We start from the raw sequence: 20587 nt of genomic DNA, 5'->3' as shown, positions 1-20587 counted from the left end.
TTGCCAGGATTTCTTCTCCTGGCAAGATGAGAAGCCTCAGCTTCTCCATGTTTAGCTCCTCTGGAATGTGCTTTGGAGAACTGTTTACCCAGCATGTGAATTGTTTTAACCTAATGACCAATCCCAGTCCCAGTCAGGACTCTGGTCAGTCACGAGTTTTTATTATTCATTCTTGTCTAGCTTTCTGATGTATCCTTTCTCTTTCTTTAGTATAGTTTTATAATATGATATAATATAATATAATATAATATAATATAATATAATATAATATAATATAATATAATATAATATAATATAATATAATATAATTAATATAATATAATATAATATAATATAATATAATATAATATAATATAATATAATATAATATAATATATCAGCCTTCTGAGAACTTGGAGTAAATTCTCATCTCTCACTTTGTCCTGGGACCCTCACGACACCACAACACATATCATACACTTAATTTTCTTTTAATGTTGCTGAGAAGCCTAGAAATGCAGCTTGCTAAGACTAATGAGTTCTTTCCTATATTTAGAGAAAAATAAGACCAGGCTTAGGAAGCACTATTGTTGGAAATTTTATTGAAAAAGGATTATTTCTGCTGGGAAAACAGTAACCCAAGCAAAGCTGGACTTGGGATAATTTGTGAACATGCAATCTGGGGGAGAACATAAAGGCTTCATTTTACTATATTTCAATAAAGACCATTGGAGCTATGCAGCAGTAGCTCAAAATAATGGGTTTGATTTAGAGCAGGGTTTGTGCCAAATTCTCTTATCAGAGGCCTGCTGGCAGAGGGAGTTTGTATGGTCAGTGAGTTTGTGCCTCTTATCACGCCAGGTGCCAGCTGCGGCTGCTGCAGGGGAAGGGGAAGGGGCGGAGACATTCCACAGGAGAGAGAAATATTTCTCGCAGGCAGATTTGTCTAGAGCAGATATTATCTATATTTTATCATTATTAAGGAGCTCAGCAAACAACATCTGCCCTCCTCCAAGGCTGCATATTTTTTGGTGTGGGATCACAGAAGGAGCCTCCAGCAGAGGAGCTGTTATGTAGATAAGCAGGTGGCCTTAACTGCGCTGCTCCAACATCGTTCCGGTTGGGCTCTGAGTAAAACCTGCAAGAGTCTGACAAGAGCTTCTGAAAGGGGCTTTGCTCTGACAGAGACAGGAAAATATATTTGATAATGTTTGATTAAAGTGTCAAGATCAAGCTAATAAGATTTCCCTACGCTTTTGGATCAGTTTATTATTATTAACAGAGAATAATCAATGAATGTAAAATTCTGCTGTGATTAGGGAAACAAGTTTGATTACTTTTTGAGAGGGTTTTTGCCATGTGCCATGAAGTAAAGTAGAATAATAAATCCTCTCAAAACTGTTGCTTTAGACTTAGTATCTATCTGATACTTGATCTGCAGCAACAAAATAAAATGTTGTATCTTGTTGAGATAGATTCAGTAATGTCTTTAAATACTTTGAAATGTATTTGACTCATGTATTTCCTGAGGATTCTTATCCTTTGAATACAAAAAATTAGATATTTTTTTTCTCTCCTGCATCTAAATTGAAGTTCCTTCTAGGCTTCCATGACTTTTCTACCAGGGATCATGACCATACTAATTCTGAGTTGTAATTATTTAATGTTTTGATAAAGAATCCACAACAACGCATACAAAAAAAGATCAGGCAGCTAAACAACCTGTAAAAAAAATCAGTTTTATATAGCTGCACTAATGGGCTTTTTTTTTTTTTTAATTGGGAAAAAAATTGGGTTTTTTTCTCTCCTAATTTCCTACTGAGACCTGCTGACACCTAAAAATTGAAAAAAAAACCAAAAACAAACAACCCAAGATCCAACCAGATTTAAAAACTCGCAGAATTCTGTTCAGGAAAAATACACGAGTCTCTTAAAAAAAACCCAAACAAAACTAAACAGTGACAAATTGTCATACTTCTGTAAAAAGAGCAGTGTGACTTATAGGAAAAAAGATAATGTGGTAAAAAATGCTGTAAAAATACAGAGTTGATAGATGATATTGACAAATGTGATTTTAGAAATCCATGACGTGAAGAATAGAAATTTATGAAGTGCTTAAAGTCAGCTTCTTCTAAAAGCCTATTGATCTTTTTATTTCCAAAAAATACAGGAAGTTTTTTCTTGCTTTAAAGAAAATTAATGTCTAATATGCTTTTAAGGATTTATGTATGGTTTTATATTTTGAATCTTACAAAGCCTCAGTATCTTACATAACAAATTTCACACTTTTATTATGAATAATTTAAAAAGGAAAACCTATTGCTATTTCAAATAATTTTTACTCTCTGATTCATCTTGTTTAATCAGGGAAATGGGTTAGAAGGTGCCTCTTTCTCTAACCCCAAGCTTCCTTCACATCACTCTATTGTTTTACATGAAATGTAGCTTTTTCTTAGGCTTGGTGAGGAAGAAACAGAAAATGCATTTGTACATCTTTATTTTCCGAAATGGATTCTCTGTGCTACTTGAAGTGACTTATAGGAATGTATAAAATGAGAATGGAAACCCCACAGTGCAAATAGAACTTTCTTTTCAAAAATGTGCTTTCAAAGTCTTCATGCCAAATGCATCCCTGGTGTAAATCAATTCCAGTAGCATTACTCCAGGGAACAATTCAGATTTTCCTCTCCATGTCAGTGACCCATTGGTAATGTCAATCTATCTGCCATGCTACTTTCAATTGTGTTTCACTCACATTTACAGAATTAGTTACACTTTATGGCAGAAAGTACTAAGATAGCCTTTTTTTCCTCCAATACCTTCAGGAGTGAATGTACTGTGAGTGAATTGCATCTTCTACTTATTTTTTTCTCATGAGGTGGAAGGAGCAGGTGTAAAAGATTTATTTAATGAAGCAACTGCCGTGTTCCAAGGGTCATCTGTGTGTAGACAGCTATAAATTAGCTGATTCTTAGGGGAAATTACCTTCTACCTTTATGATATTGCCATTTATTCAGTATTGTTAAACTCCTGGGAAACAGCAGTTTAAAAGTTCAGAAAACACCAAAATCCTTTTATATTTGCAGATATGTCAGAAAAAAAATTGTCTGGAAGAACTTGTAATATAAAAATAAACATTCAAGTGAAGCTTTATAACCATAAATTTTGTTTGCTTTTGCAAAAGTTGGCTGAAATATACATACTAAAATCCTTTTTGTATAGACAGGATAAGTTTGTGGTCATTGGAGACCAATTTACAACCTGAGGCAAGTAAATATGCCAAGTCATAATACTTTTTTTTAAGATGTTTTCTTACTCTTCTTAAAGCATCTTTTTTATATATGTATATATATATATAATAGATGGAAGAGCAAACATGAAAATTCTTTTATTATTTGTCTACTGTGTAATTCTTCAGGGTTTTGTTGGGGAATAATGGTGGCATGAATACCTTTAGAGAAAGACTATAGCTCTGCTACATCATTATATGGCAAACCCACACTGGAAAGAGTAAGTTCCTAAAAAGCAATAAAATCTATAAAAGTAATGTATTTGTCTCTTTTGGTAACTCATCTGAGAAACATCACAGTATTCTTGGAGCTGAAAGAATAGTTTCAGCTGGTATCAACTGATATGGCAAAAGGAGTCTCATAAATACAAAAGTTTGAAGCAGCATCCTCAAGAACTCTCTTTACTGCTGCTGCTATTCTTAAGCAGATATTCAGTTGATGGGCTCTCGATAAAAAAGGTATTTTCTATAAATAATTTTGGGCTGCATAATTTTAAGCATTTACTTTAGTCTATTTTTTCTCCCTCTTAGACACGTCAATTAACACTATTACAACAGAAAAACGTGAAATTGTAAAGAGGATAAAAATGCAAATTTTGTAAAAAATACATGCTGTATTTTTATTCTGAGAGGAAGCTGGAGATTATCTTTCCTGTACTTTTTTTGTGAAATCAATAAAATTAGAGAATGTTTTTTCATATATTTTTCAAATTTTACTTATTATTATTTAGGGGACAGTTTTCTAAATATTTGCCCCATTTCTACTTTTAAAGAATCTACCAGAGCCTTCTTTTTTGTTAGTTGGAAGCTTCTTTCCAATTTTGAATGAATTCAAGGCAGTTTATAGCCCTTCTTTTTGCTCTTTGGTTTAATAAGCTTTTCCTTTTCTAGTGCTGATTTTCTCCTTGCTTCCACAATTGTATTTGCACTCCTTCTCTGGCACTGTATTGCTTTGCTCAAGAAGTCAAATTCTTTTGCTGCCTACCCAGGTAGGTGGAACGCCCTTTCTTCTCATCATAAAATTTTGCAGCTGCTAAAGTTCAGGTCTGGGGCGATTTGTCCTGAGTGTGGATGACCAGTAATACATTTATGCCATCATTTTGTAGAGGTCTTGCTTAACTATGAGCAAGAAATGCCTTGCTGATAGAAAAATGTTAGTGCTGCATTCACAAACACCTGAAGATCACACCATATTGTGTTCAGTATGCAAGCCCTGCTCCTCTTCCCATAATTTCCATTGAGGTTTTTTTTAGCATGAATTCAGTTATCTTATTCAACTCTGTAATACGGTACTTTGTACTGCTAAGTGTTATCAAGTTTTTGTTCCCTTCCTTGAAATCTTCAAGTTCTTCCAGCATGACATTCTAATCCTCTTTTGTGTTGATGCACCTGACTTTGTGCCTTCGACAGATTTCATTAACAAGCTGCTTCTTTTTGCCTTTGCAATAAAATCAATTATGTTCTCTACGTCTTGTTTTCAGTTAACTGGTTTATAAAGGTAGATCTATGGTTTTATCTCATTATCTCATTTCCTGTTTATCCCCCCACCTAATTTATTAGACATCTAAGAAATACTCATTTAGAATATTATCTAAAGCCATGGCATTATCATGGTGTTTCAAGGTAGGCTGCAATAGATAATATCTTATCTGCAGTCACCAGTACTCCTAAATGGATATTCCTCTGACTGCACTGCTATCAATTTAACAATATTGAAAGTACAGTGTAGCAGAAAAAATAGTTTGTAATCATGACAAACACAATATTCTTTAAGCAGGTTAAATGACATAGAAATATCTCCCATCAGCTCAAGAAAGAAAAAGGATCCAGATATTGGCTGTGATTGAATGTTTACACAACTGCATCAAGCAGGGTCCCTCTAGCTTGAGGGATTAGACAATAAGGAAAAAGCTGTTAAATGACCCATTTTTCAGCAAATACATGAAACATAAGTCATGCAAGAATTTTTCTAGCTCACATAATTAAAAAATATATTTATACATAGATATATATTCATATATCTTTTCGAGGGGACTGAATAAAGCTTAACATTTTCTCTTTTGCAGTTCTCTGATTAGTGGATTTTTCATTCAGTTCCTCCTGTCACCTTCATTCTCATATTTTCTGTTCAAAATGCCAAATAGTATATGTCATATATAGTCACACTATGCATGGCTTCACTTTGCAAATAAAGACAAGGGATGCCACCATTATGTTATGTTGCATTTATGTTGCATCTATTCTTTGTAGTCTTGCTGAGATTTTTCACTATGGAATAGCAATAACCTCATAAAAGTGGATGAATGGGTCTTCTGAGAGTAGCTGAATAACATGGTCTTGTGTGACTTGTATTATTTCTTGTGTGACTATTATTTCCCTATGTCAATTATGTTCTCAATATTTTTAATTCAGTGAAAAATCACCCTTCCTACATAAGGTTTGAAGTAGAATTTAACAGTATCTCAGTGAGCCTTTCTTTTGGATCAGGTCTGTTTCATGCTTTTTTCTTGCTAGTCATCAAGAAAGTTATTTTAGTGAACTGGGTCAGGTCAGTATGCTTTTGATTATTTTGCAAACAGTTGCATTTCCCTAGCAAATTAAAAATCCCCAAGAATTATGCTCCCTCCTTCAAGGGAAGCATTGAGTTGGATATTTAATTAAATGTTATGTAGCTTCAGCTATCATTTACTTCTGGAGAAACTGCATTCTTCCAGAATAAAAGTGTGTCTAAGTGGATTAGATCATATAATCCTTGAATATTTTGGGTTAGAAGAGACATTAAATATCATCTTTTTCCATGGACAGGGACAGCTTTCACTAGACCAGGTTGCTCAGAGGGATGTTCCCCTCATATTTGTACATACGATATTTTTATAATCTCTGATCTCTCTTTTGAGTAGGTGACTCTAAATGCCAGAATGAAGTTTCCAGGCCACAAATAATATCACAAATCTAATCAAAAGGTATCATAATCAGAGCAGATTGTTTTACAGTTATCCATTCACTGGTGTGATCCTCTTGGATACCAAGGGGCAGACTCGTGCATTTCTAAAGAACATTGTAATGTGAGGCTAATTTCAGAGGATACAGAAAACATAAAAACACAGTAAGACCCAATAACTAACATTTTTGTCCTATCGAATCACTACCTTCAGATAAGTTTCAGGGTAAAAATGTTATTATAGATTTCCATATAGACACTGTTGCCTGTGAACTGAATTTGAGAATTAGAATAAATAAATAACTCAACCATACTTTCAGAATCACTGAGTTGTGTAAAAAAATCATTCATCAATGAATACTGAATTAAGGTTTAAACTTTACACCATGATCTTTGCAATTGTAATAAATGACTTTATCCTAAATCTACATCTCTGATGTACCTATTCATTATTAGTCATAAGTTATATTTCCTTTCTCAATTACAAGTTTTTCAATGGCATTTATGAAAAAAAAATCAAAACTTTGAGAGAAAAAGAGTAGCATAGTGCCCTGGCTATTTCTCAGTGGAGATAGGAGATTTTCACAACAGTGGCTGAATATGTTTCCATTCTTCCTTTTTAATAAAACTGAAGTCCTATTAAGAAAGTTCTTTTTCTCAGATTGCAGACTAAAGAAATGTCTGGTAAAATAGTATTTTTAAGAGGTTTCTTAATGATTCCACAGATTTAACGATTTATGAAAACATTGCATTTTCTTAATAGAAATTCTAATCAAATCAATGAAAAAAATCAAATTCTGAGTCTCAAATTATAGTGAAAGTTCAGTTTTGGTATTGGATAATGAAATTTTATTCAAGTGTTTCCATAAAATCTTTTTTTATTAATTCAAAGTTGTAGATGAATAAGAATATAATATGCTAATGAAATGTGAAAAGATTTTTTTTTTCAGTCAGACAAGGTTTTTTCATTATGAAGCCATATAATAGATTTTTTTCAGTTTTATATTTTATATTTTCAGTTTTATATTTAAAAAGTTGCTATCGTTTTTTACTCTTTCATTTTCTTGTATAATTTAAAGGCTTTTAAAAATTCTAATATCTAACCTAAATTACCCCTCTTTAAATTTGTAACCAATACCACTTGTCCTGTGTCTACAGTTCCTGGTGAAGAGTCCCTCTTCAGCTTCCCTTGCCTTCAAAATCTTTCCAGGTGTGCCATTCAGGATATTTTATAGGGAAACAAACAAATAAACAAAATCCAAACCCCTCTCTCCCCCACCAAAAAAAACTCAACCCAAAAACTTCCCGAAAGCAAAAAAACTCAAACTACAAAAAATACCCCAAGCAAAGCTCTCCTATATTAGCAAAGCTGTCCTATATTATATTAATTGAAGAGTCCTTTTCAAGACGATTTTTCTTTCTGTTTAAATCAAGCTACTTTTCCAATTCTGACTTGCCTTCTTCATAATTCGTGGTTCGATCACAACCAGAATTATCTCACTCTGGCAGTAACCAGTGTTTTATCTGATTTGGTGCTACTTGGCAGGTTATCTCATGGTGGTGCCTGTTTTCTTTTTCTTTTTTTTTCCCTTAGGATATTTTTTTTTGTCCTTATGTCTAAAATTTTGGTTGACTGAAATGTGGTTATCCCATTTCTCATGGCAGAAATTGTCCCTGCTCTCATTTCTGAGCAATTTCCCATGGCTAGTGCCTTCAAAAATCTGGAGATAATGGCCTCAAAAGCAGAAATTGATGAAAGAAAATGTTTTTCTGCCTTTCTGCTCTTTCAGAAATAAAAAAAGAGACAAAACCCCCTGTGTATCAGGAATCGAGTAACTTGATACCAAAAGTTCTAGAATTTAGATCTTTGCTTTTCTATACAGAGCAGCATCAAGTGATTATTCAAGAAAGGTAAATAAAAGAAATAAAAATTGTAGGGTGTAAGAGAACAAATTTCTTTCAAATTAGTGGTTTGGGTAAATGATTTATACTTAGAAAATACCATGTTGGATAGAGCCCCAAAGATCATCCAACTTTTTTGGCAAGAGTACATCCCAGAGAAGATGGCCCAGCACCATGTCCAGGTGAATCTGAAAAGTATCCAGTGTTAGAGAATCCTCCACTTACATCCCAGTGGAGATTATTCCAACGGCTCATTGTTCTCATTGTCAATTTTCCACTTGTGTCCAATCATATTTTTTCCCATGAAAAGCTTTTATCCATCATCCCTCATCTTTTCCATGCAACTCCTTTTAAAGAAAGAATCTCCATCTTTTTACCTCACATGTAGATTCCTAATACCTCACAAATACTACTAATATAACATTGATTTAATAGGTAGCATGACATCTATCACCATCTTAACATATCAATATATTTTAACTTACCAGTTTGGTCTAATTATAAAATTCAATATACAATCTACAATCCTTAAGTCTTTTTGAAGCTATGCCTTAACAGAATAATCCATAATGATTTTTACACAAAGACTAACATACAGAAAATATTATTTCTCTGGAAACATGATGCTTTGTAAACCCCAACACAATGGATTTCTGATATTCTTACAAAAGACAAGGAACTGGAATTTATTTGCATATACCTATAAGGTTCTTTGGCTTCAAAAAGAGGTACAAGAAAATAAGTAAGAAAATGGTGAAAAGAGGATTTACACCAGCAGTCGTTCTGAAAAATAAAATAGTCAAGTTTTATTTATATCATTGTTTTAAAAGTCTTTAGGAAATGACAAATGAATATGCCTGACTGTAAAAATTGTGCTTATTAGATATAACTTTGAAGTTATTAGATATTAGATATTCCTTTTAAGTATAGGGAAATGGGGAAATCCCATTCCAAATGGGATCTTGGGACAATCTGTGTAGAATGCTTCCTCTCACAGAAGCATCTACATAAACCTGCATTGGTGGATATCTGGAGGTTTAAGGAAGAGACCAAAAACTGAAACCCCAACATTCAACCTTTTTGGTCAAAGTGGGCAGCAATTCAGCCAGATAACAAGGAGAAATTTATATTTCACCTTGGTGTAAATTGATTGTGTGCTTCATTTCACTTGTACCTTCTATCACTGTTTCTTATTGCCATTAAAAATATTTTTGTTTTTTAGTTGCATATTTCTTTCCTCTGCTTAAGTGGTGTTGCAAAGCACCTGGATAATAACAAAGCATTTAGTACTGAAAGACACAGCAACTTACTAAATATATTAATAAATATTCAAGTTTCACAGTACATTTCTTGCCCAAAGTCTAAGAGTGAGTATTGATTTCAAGTGCCTGAGACTAAGGGAAATGCAGCACTGCAGAGGCCAGGAGAATCAAAGCACCACACTGTAATCAAAGCTGCTGTCTGGAGAGTTGGGTGTGTCCTTCCCTAACAGCTACTATGGAGATTATCTTTTCTGGATTCTGTTGTTCCAAAGTGTCTAGACTTGGAGGATCAAAAAATTCCAAGCATAATCTCACTAGGAATGAAAATGTGGCTTTTTGAATTCACAATGTATTTGTTTAATAATGTAATTTGGAATAGGCTGAAAGTATTTGTGTATTCATGGTAAGTTCTAATGTCAGCAATAAAAATTCTATATATTTTATTTAAAATTTTATTCAATAAACTTTCGAAAAATTAACATTGTCTTTGAAACAAGTTAATTGGATTGGAGTGCTTATCAAAGAGTTAAACACAGGGTAAATGAAAATGAAACAAACTTAACTATTTCAAGCAAAATAGGCAACTCTGTTTTGGATTATTTCAGTTTTTTTATTCATTGCCAACAATTTAAAATTCAAGCAAGGAGTCAAAGACGCAGATGAAATAGTTTTTAACCTCAAGCAAAACTAGTAAAAGGCAATCACCATATCATCCTCATTTCATTCTGTTTTAATACCAAAGGCCAAAGATTTCTGCATCCTAAGGACTGAGGTAGGCCCTGGGGTTGTAGCAGAGTTTTAAAACAAACTTCATGAAACTGTTCTCTACAGGAGAGGATTTGGTGAAGTTGGAAACCTGCATATACATAGATACAAAATTGTGAATCTCAGTCACTTGAAGGAACTCAAGATAATCTCTGCCTGCTTTTGAATCACAATTTCAGGATGAGCTGTGCTTGTCAAGTTATTTATATTCTCCTGATGCTCACACAAATTGAGCTGAGGACTGATCCCTTGCTATAAAACAGTCTTGATACTCCAGGATAGCAAGATACAATCATTGTCACTTCAATGAAGTCCTGACTTCCATGAGAAACAGTAAACTGTGCAGCTGGTGATAACAGCAGTACAACACATTTTCTGTTGCTTTTTTCCCCATTTTGTCAATATTCAAGAGAACAAAGCTCATATTCAAGCTTATAGAAAATCAGTTTTGTACCATTCATAGCTTACAATTTTTATTCTTCAGCTTTAACTGTAACTAAAAAGTTTCCTATGCCCTTTATGTTTTCTCTTCATTTCATGGATATTTTCTTAAGTCAGCACTCTTACATAGATGAAATTTGCTGGAGTTTAGCACTTCAAAAAAATCACCTCCCTGTGAGATAGAAACAGAGTGGTAAATAAGACTTTTTGTTTTTAAGGATCTCTGTGTTTTTTTCTTATGCCTCTGCATCTCTTTGCAAAGCAAAATTTGGAACAATTGTAGCTCCAAGCTGTTGCTTAACATTATTATTATTCAATAGTGTTCAGCATCAAATATAACTTTGTAAAATTGGTTGGGTATTTCTTTATTTCTTTAATCTTTTTTTTCTTTTTAATTGGATCTTGCTATACCCACTTATAGATACTGCTTGATATTATATCCCACAAACACTATTGATAACAGAACTATTTCAGCATAAGAAAAAAATTCCTGTTTTGTGATAGAAATGAAATTAAAGATCTCTGATCACCTTAAGTTTCCTAATCTCTTGAGCTGCCTAGAATTTTACAACACATGTTCACATGTATAACTTATTGATAATTATGTGGACATATGGCTGTACCTTCCTCTGTATTGGTCTGAAAAAGAAACATAGAAGTATTAATAAGTTATACAACAAAATAAGGGTTTGTAGGAGGAATATATTTTTGTACTTGACTGTTTCTTTTGTATTGTTTTCTCTGAAATCATACAATTCTGATAAAAAAAATGGAAAAATGTTGAATTAATAGTATTTTTTCTATTCTTTAGTCATATTTATGTGAAAGAATTTATCTAGCAGATATTCCCATGTGATGATAACTATCTATTTAATGTGAAATACTATTAGTTATGTCTTTCCCTCTTTGAATATTTTTCTAATTCCAACCCTGGTATTTCTATACAAAATTACTTAATTAAGACATCTCAAGGTTTCTTGAGATGGGCTGTGGTGCAGCAATGGGACCTTTTAAATACCAAATTAATATAAGTGCACTGTTTTATGGAAAATTATATGCTGACACACATAACAAGTAATTGTTAACCTGTTTGTGTCTTTTGATTCATAGGAAAGGAGAGAAGTATCTTATGGATTGTTCATGGTGCTATTTTCTTTAAAAGAGATGCCAAACTAAGAGGAAAAAGCTTTTCCATTGATGGGTAGAACGTGGAATAAAGTCATATTGAGATTTAATTTTCAGTTACAGAACCATAAGAAAGCTTAAACAGTAAGAGAATATTTCCTTGGGAATGAGATAACATTTGTTGTTCTGTTGCTTATTTTCTTACAGCTTGGGAAAAGACATGCAGCTTTGTGAAGCTTCCAGTGTTGTGCTATTTCTGCACAGGACAGAGTTAATTTTCTTCATGGTAGCTGGCATGGGGCTATAATTTGGATTTGTGATAGAAACAGTGTTGATAGCACAGGGATGTTTTTGTAATCACTGAGCAGTGTTTGCACAGAGCCAACGCATTTTTTGCCTCTCACACCACCCCACCAGCCCTGGGAGTGCACAAGGATTTGGGAGGGGATGTCAGCTGGGAAAGCTGAGCCCAACTGACCAAAGGGATATTCCATAATGTTTGGCATCAGGTTAAGCATTTAAATAAAGTTAAGTGAAAAAGTGGGGGGACATTTGGAGTGATGACATCTGTCCTCCCAGGTCTATGTGTGATGGAGTCCAGCTGTCCTGAGCACCTGCCTGCCCATGGGAAGCAGTGAATTAGTTCTTGTTTTGCTTTGTTTGTTATGTGTGGCTTTTGGTTTCCCTATTAAGCTGTCTTTATCACAACATGAGTTTTACTACTTTTACTCTTTCCATTCTCTCCCCATCCTGAGAGGCTGTCCAGAGCTCAGTTGCCAGCTGGAGTTAAACCACATGTTTATGGCACAAAGTATGTCACAAAACATGACTTTGCTCTCATGACTGGCATTCTGATCTCGCTATTTCATACCCGAAATTCTGAGCATGGTGTTTAGAGCATGGTCTTGGCATTGATAACACCAAGGTCATGGGTTTGGCCTCTATGAGCTATTCACTTAAGATTTGGATTTAATCCTTCTGGGTCCCTTCCAGGTCAGACTGTTACGTGATTTTGTGATTATGTGATGAAGTGTCTGCTGTATGTAGCGCAACAAACTAACAAACAAAAAGATTGGCTAGTGTGAGCAACAAAATCAAAACCAGAAGAAAGTTAAGAGTGAAATTTAAGAATAGCCTACATGAAATGAAAAAAAATGAAAATAAAAGTCAAACCAGTTTGTGTGTGTGAAACTCAAATACTTATTTGCCATACCAGTCTACAAACAATCTAGGAACTATTAAACATACTCTGTATGCACACGTTTTCTAAATAAGTTAATCAAAATTATATGTAAGAAATGTCCTCATATTTAACATGGGAGCTATCTTTCCAAGAAAACAAAGAGTTTCTCACCACAGTCCCAGATCACAGACTATAACATCCTCTGTTTTCTAAACAGCTTTGGCTTCTGAGGGTAATGCTTGTCCTGGCTTCCTGTTGCAGAGATCCTTAATGGCCTGGGATTATGCTATGCTTTAAATTTAAGCCTCTAGAATTAGTATGCTACTTATTGCCAATGTCTGTATCTTTTTAATCTTCCTTCTGTTGGGTGAAATTAAAAGAGAAAGAACAGGCAGTTAAAGATGTTTCCAGCTTTTGGCAATATGCATCTGTACTGTTTAGAAGGTGACAATTCTAGTGCCTGCAGAGAAGTTTTTTATTGACTCTACATTTATCTGGATCTGTGGAATAAAAACTACAGGATTTTTTAGGGAAAAACCCAACTAAGTAAACCAAGTTTAAGAATACCCACTTGTTCACTTTACACTGCCAAATACCTGAACCAAATTTATTAGTTTTTCCTTACAGATACTTAAAGAATGTTTTCCACTTCAACCTCAGTTTTCCACAAAATACATGCTCAGATTTTCTGGCAGACTTTGTTGAGCGGTATGTGTTGTGTTTTGTTGTGTTGTGTCAGTAAAGGCAAGGTGACTGAAGCCAAGCAATTTGACACATTAACTACTAAAAAATTCAGCAGCAACATAGAAATCCAAATCTCACTGGCTTCTGGAAAGTAATTGCTTTTTCTTCATGGAAATAGTGCTCTCCAACCTGTTTTTTATGAAAGCAGATTGTTTTTGAATGTCTTGGCACAGGATACAGATGGCTCTGATTTGGTTTTGTTTTGAAATGCTCAGCAAATCTCTAATTGCACAAAAACATAATTTAAATGTCTGACTCTGCAAATTTATTTTGTTTTGGCATGAAGTACAGTAGAGGCTTTAGTAGCTTGTGATGGTGGAAAAGAAATTTGAAAGTAAATGGTTCTATGTTAATAAGGAAGAACAGCTTCTCATCAAAAAGTGTAACTTCAAAAGTGTTTTTTAACTAGAGGCACTGTCAAAAGAAACAGAGAAAGCAGCAGAAAAAATGAACCTTGACCATAGCATCTGGGAAGTAATTTCCAGAGGAAAAAATTGCTTCAAAACTATTCATTATTGAGAAAAGTCTCAGTATTAAGTCTCAGTATTAATAAAACATATACATACATATATATATATATATATATATATGTGCATGTGTGTGCTTTAATATTATGTACAAATGAAGTAGTTTGTCTCTTTTTCAGTAAATAATCTACCTCCTTACTCATAAAAATCTCAGTTCATCAGATTTATTCTTTTATTACAACTTCAGTCATGTTTTCTTCTTTTCCTTCCAGGTGTAGCTGAGCCAGTTGAGGAGATTGCTCCTCTTAGCTGCTCTTCAAAATCTTCTGACTGGAAGTTGCTTTCCCTCCTCTCAGCCTTCAAGTGTAGACAATCTTATTTCACTTCTGTTAAAATGACCCAATTCACCATTAGAGATGACACATTCAGATTTGACTGTCTCTGGGCTGATACTGCACATATTCATGTTTGCACTCTCACAAGTGAGAAGGGAGCAACCTCTGGTGTGGAAAGGTTAGTTGAAAACAGCACCGAATGGGACCACACTATTTTTGGAAATCTGAATTTCTGTGATATTTGTACAGAATAAATTCATAGCAAATGAACACAAAAAATAAACCCCTGCTATGTGACGTCTTACCACTTAAAATTAAACTATTACTTGTTATTATATCGCAGCAGTCATATCATACCTTTCCTCTCAGATGCTTGATTCCTTTTTCTGTGTTCCTGCAGGCTTAACACCAGTTTTCCAAATCATATAATTATATCATTTATGTCTTTTTTTTCCTGCTCCAAATAAGGCAGATTCAGCTAGAGCACTAGCAGTAGTTGGTACTCTCAAGCAATCTATTATTGTAATAGGAAGCTGTGCAGATAGACTTGAACTTTTGTATTTTTTCATTTCAACTTGTATTTTAATAAAGAAGAAGTGCATCAACTAACTACTCGAGTAAGACACTGAAGACAAGAATAAAAATAATTTTACTTTTATTTTTTTGGGTCTCGAAATGACAGCATGAGTTATTTTTGATTCAGAAGATGTTTTTCTGTAACAGCAAAAACAAAGACATCTTGAGAGAGTAGAAAGAAAATAGGAACAGCCAAGTATATTTCAAGATACTGCATTTTGAATAAAAAATCGAATGTAGGAAAAAAACATGAGAAGAACTAATGTTGGGTTGTCAACACATTTGAGGTAAAAGGCATCATTTTTTATTTTCTTATAAACACATATATTTATTTCACTGAAAGGGAGAAAAAATAAGCCTCTAACAAACACCTAAATAATGTTTCATATAACTAAATAAAATTTCAATCTGCTTTGTACTAAGTGAAGTAGGAGGTGAAGCTGACTGAAGATGGATGGTAATATGTTTCCTTTGGTGCTTAGTGTAGCTTTTCCATCTTATTTCAAATTAAAAGAAAAAGAGTTAGGCTATTTTGGGGGAGAGTTTTCTTGGTGGGCTATGATGGGTTTTTTTTTGTCTGGAGCTTTTAGTTTTACATTCATTCTTGGCTGCTTGGCAACCAAGAGAATCTCACAATGTAACAGATTGCATAAGTGAGATCACTGTGTAGTTGTACCTAAGGGAAATTTCTTTGCTATAGTTGATTTAAATTAAAAAATGCTATGAACTCAATTTATAAAGACATTGAAGATACTTCAGTCTTCTGAATAGTCTTGCTGACCTCAGCTGGCACCCTTATCTCACTGCCATCCTTTCCCACAGAGGAGCGATTTTCTTTGTAAAGAACTTTAAATTATAATGGCTTGTAGTACTTTAGATCTTACTAGATGTGCCTCTGGAATATTATGTAGTGATTCTTCCCTGCCATTGAAAACACACCAGTCTGCTGTATAAATTTGGAGTCTCAATCTTGCACATTGATATGTTTATTGAAGAAAGACTTATGTGAAAAAAAAAATCTTGTTAAATTGAGTTAAAGGATAAAATTTTAGTACTGTTGAAGAAAACTAAAGCTCCTTCTGCAGAGCCCTTTAAATTCATTGGTGGTTCAGCAAGCTTAGTTTTTTCCATCATGCATTTTTTCTGTCTTAAGGGGGTGATCATGGCTTGGACTTTGTTCTTTATATATTTCAAAATTTGTTATTGCAGGGGTTTTTTTTAATTACAGTTATTTGTTCTCAAAACAGCATCCACCTGATGACCAAAGAAATAATGAAAAAGAATTTTTAACTAATTCAACCAAATCCTCACTGTGATTTCAAAATATGAAGGTCATAAATAAAATAGCTACAAAACGCTGAAAGAGCATTTTCTCTGGAGTGCTTGCTACATGAAAGATATCAAATATCCAGAAGCCCATGATTTATATGGTACATAATTATAACTAAATATATACCATATAAATGTTTTACAGAACAAATGCAGAATCCCCTATAACCCCCCAAAAATCAGAACTTTAATTTCCCAAGTGTTCCTTCATCTCAAGACTCCACATGTATTTGTGTGCTCATGAAACCAAGTGTAAAAAGATAATGTTGATTGAATCATGCTGTATTTGAGGCGTAATTCTGACATGGGGAAAAACAAGATGGAGAATTGGTATTCAAATTAATATCTGGCACCGCAAAGAGAGGACGCATTTTGTAACTAGTTACACCTGAAAGATATATAAGGATATCTATGCCAGAAGCTGGTCACCAGAAAATCCAGGAACATGGATATAAAAACAAGTTATCACAGATGCCAGCACTTCTAGCAGCTGGACATAGGTATTTCTGGAAAAAAGGTGTGTGGAAAATGCCATTGTTCCTGTACACTGCAAAGCGAGATACAGAAGATATCGTATGAAAAAAATTGCTGGGGAAAAAAACACATTTTAATATATTTCATAAAAAGATCATTAATACCATCAGATCATGCATTCACAAATCCCATCCTTGTCCCTTAAGACTGAGTTTTTAAAAGACACTTTATTCTACCTTTTTGAGCACACCTCAGAACAAGCTGATTTCAGGAGGCCACTACCATCCAAATATTGATCTAATTAGGAGGAAAATAAAAAAGGAAGAAGCAACTTCATTTTTTATTGATGAATAGTGGGCAGACAGAACCCTGCCTACTGCCATAATAAGAATAAAATTCCTCTATGCCTTGATTTGCACAAGATATTGTAAAAGAAAAGAAAGCAGTACACAAGATGGATCACTTTGTTGGGTTGAAATAAGATTTGTCATTGCCAACGACAGGCTGACTCCAGCAAATTCAGTAACAGAATGCCTGTGGACTTAAAAGCTTCAGTGTCAATAGTGCTTATAAAATTCTGGAGTCTTGGCCCTTGTTGTGTTTCCCTGTTGGGTTAATCATTTTACTCATGGAGGAGCAGCTGCTCAAAGCCATCATTGATCTAAGACCTCAGGTAGCCTGCTCAAAACTATCTTATAGGTATTATGTAGGTGTGTGGAGAGTAGGTTGAAAGAAGTTTTTTTCCCAACAAGTCATAAATCATTTTTTTTGGAGTTCTGCAGGAAGGAGGAAGAGCTAACTCCAGCACAGGTTGCACAGTCAATTTGACAGACAGCTGCTGCTTGAAAAGTAAGTATGACATGTATGCTTGATGGCTTCAAAGTGCTGTAAATTGCCTATAGTTTCAGACTTTCTGTCCTTTTTCACTCATTTTGACTAAGATGGAAAAAACCAAACCAAAACAAAAGTATCCAAGGTTTTAAAATAAAAAACAACATAATGTTTTACCTGTCTCTAAAGCCCTTGAAACTGAAATGCTCCTAAACTGTGCTGAACATGAATAATTCAAGTTCAACACAACTCTTACAATATACAGCCTTAGAAACACAGAAATAGTCTTTGCAGCGACAATTAAATGCCTTACCCTGAGGAATCAGAACATATTTTCCAAAATCATCTACCAGATGAGGGAAATACAAAATTTCTAATTCTGGGGATTCCAAGTTTGTGCAGTGCCAAAGGTATAAAAGAACTTTATCTCTTGAACAGCGTATCATTACAGACAAGCAGTGAGCAAGCACAAGTATCATAGTGGTGTCAGTTTTTTAGCAGGATTGTAGGACATGGAACAGAAAAACTCCTGAGGTGTTTTGACACGTTTCCTCACTTCTTTTCACTTGTACAATGTTGCTCTAACCAAGCACAGTAAACAGTTCTGACTGCAGGTTGTGACACCACTTTGTCGTTCAACTGGCATGTAGGTAACAGAGATTTGAGTCTGAACATGTTCCTGATGATAACAGCACAATATATAGATACTGACAAACAAACAAAAATAAAATCTGTTAAAACACTTCTCATAAAATGGCAGATTTTAATCACACTGATGATTTTATAGATTTTCTGAAACAGTGATATTTACACCTCTTAAAGACTTTATAAATATAAACCCTTTTTTTGCTGTTGTTGTTGTAGGAAACGCATTTAGGCAGAAAATGTTTGTTAACAATATGTTTTAGGCAAAGCTAGTGAGATTTAAATTCTAAGATAAGTAAGTTCACTTCAGTGTAACACATCCCTTATGTGCACAAAGGGCAGCTATTCCTCAAATGATCCTCCTTAAATAGACACCTGAAGCTAGAATGAAAATAATTAAGAGGTACAATAGAAATTATGCTCAAAAAATGAAGAGGAAGGAGAAAATACTTTTTTCGTGGTCTGGGAGCAAAGGTGACTGTGATTTCAACTAATTTTCTTTCCACCCTCAGGAAGAATATAGAAACATTTTTTCCAAAAAGAAAGAAAATAAATACAAAATATGTTAATTTCTGATGGCACATTTTTCCTGTATTTTATATATAGAAATGTTCACTGTAGTCGTGGAGATACTAGAGAGGAAGCCAAGATACTGAAGCAAGAAGGAAGAATCTTTTTGGTCAGTTTAAATTTTAAAAACTCTGGGATATTCTATCTTTTCAATTTTTTAAATTTTTATATTTTTAATGGAAATATGCTCTTCAAATACTAAAATTTATTTATTAATGCATTTAACTGCAGAACTGATACCAAGGACTTTCATATCTATAGGAAACATATAAAAAACATGTAATACTGAAACATTTTCATGAGCTCCTTGGTTTCCAAAGTACACCATCAGATTATCTAGGAGATTTCAAATAATTTGACCATATAAGCAGTATAAGCCAATTTTCAGAACAGATTAAAAAAAAAAGTCAAGAAACAACCTCCAGAGACTTGTCATTACAGCAGCAAAGAAATCAAAAGCATTTCTGAACAGTGATAGGATTTATGATGCTGTATAAGCCTTTGTTAGTAATTTTCATAGCCTGATATGGTATGTTCAGAGTAAAGGTGATAATTTTTAGTGCTATGATGGCTTTCATCAGCTGCCACTGTCCAGGTAAATATTCTACATCCTTGGAACTGAGCAGGAAAGACTGGATTATTCTGTATGTGCCTGACTTTTGAAGTAGTAAATTAGATTTCTTCTTTGACTGTACTTATCTGGGTAGCCCTCATTTAAGTCACAGCTGACTCTTGTCATTGCTGTCTTTCCAAAAGTTACAGGTTTTCTTTTGTTCAGTGGGAAGAAAGTATTTTCTGACATCCCTCAGAGATGTGGTACAAAAACAGAGCCTCTGTTTCCACAGAATTTTTGCATCTCTGCAGAGTCATCCCATATATTCACATATATAAACTGCTTCCTCCTTAGTTTCCCTTCATCCACTCTTATTAATGTATATAACAGGAACTTCAACTTTCAGCCACTGGCTTTGAAGTTTGCAACCAATATTCAGATCTAAAAGTTCTTCTTTTACAATACCTGGTCTTTCTGTGTGTGAGTGCTAACAAGAGTCAGCACTGAGGTTTTCCTACTTACTTTCTCCTTAATTCGGTTTAACATATCCTTAAAGAAATGTCAGAGAAACGAAAGCCTACAGACCAAACTGTAGAATAATAATTGCTTTTCATGTTTTTTATTTCTTCTTGACAGATTATATCTAGTTGGGCATTGGTGTTGCTTTTCAGTCATTAGCTTTGGAATTATACTTACATGACACAACTACATCTATTTTGCATTCCTTCATGTGTTAACAAGGTTGTAGAGGAAACTGTGATTAAAATGATTGTTCGTATTCAAGAGAAATTATGACAGGAATTTCTAAGGTTTTGGATAACATCAGTTTCCCTTGAAATGGGTTTTTTTTATGCACATAAATTTTACATGTCTTTACTCACAGCCTTTCAGCAGTGCTTATGAGTTCAGACACAGTTCTGCACAGGTATGGTTATCTACATCAGGGCTACATCCATCCTACATCCCATACAGGCAGAAATCACCTATAGTGGAGGCTGCACTGCTAGTTTTTAGGTGCCTTGGAATGGAATTCTGAGCAGAATGGAATTAGAGTTCTCATTCAGTTACCAGGGAAAATTTGTATCTCAAGTTATGTATATAAAAAGTCTTCACAGTGACAGAAATCTCTTAAAATATACGCCTAAATCACCATCTCTGGATCCTTGAAAGATTTGC

This window comes from Molothrus ater, chromosome 2, assembly GCF_012460135.2.
Source record: "Molothrus ater isolate BHLD 08-10-18 breed brown headed cowbird chromosome 2, BPBGC_Mater_1.1, whole genome shotgun sequence".
In the NCBI taxonomy this organism is placed as follows: Eukaryota; Metazoa; Chordata; class Aves; order Passeriformes; family Icteridae; genus Molothrus; species Molothrus ater.
This window is presented reverse-complemented; position numbering follows the sequence as displayed.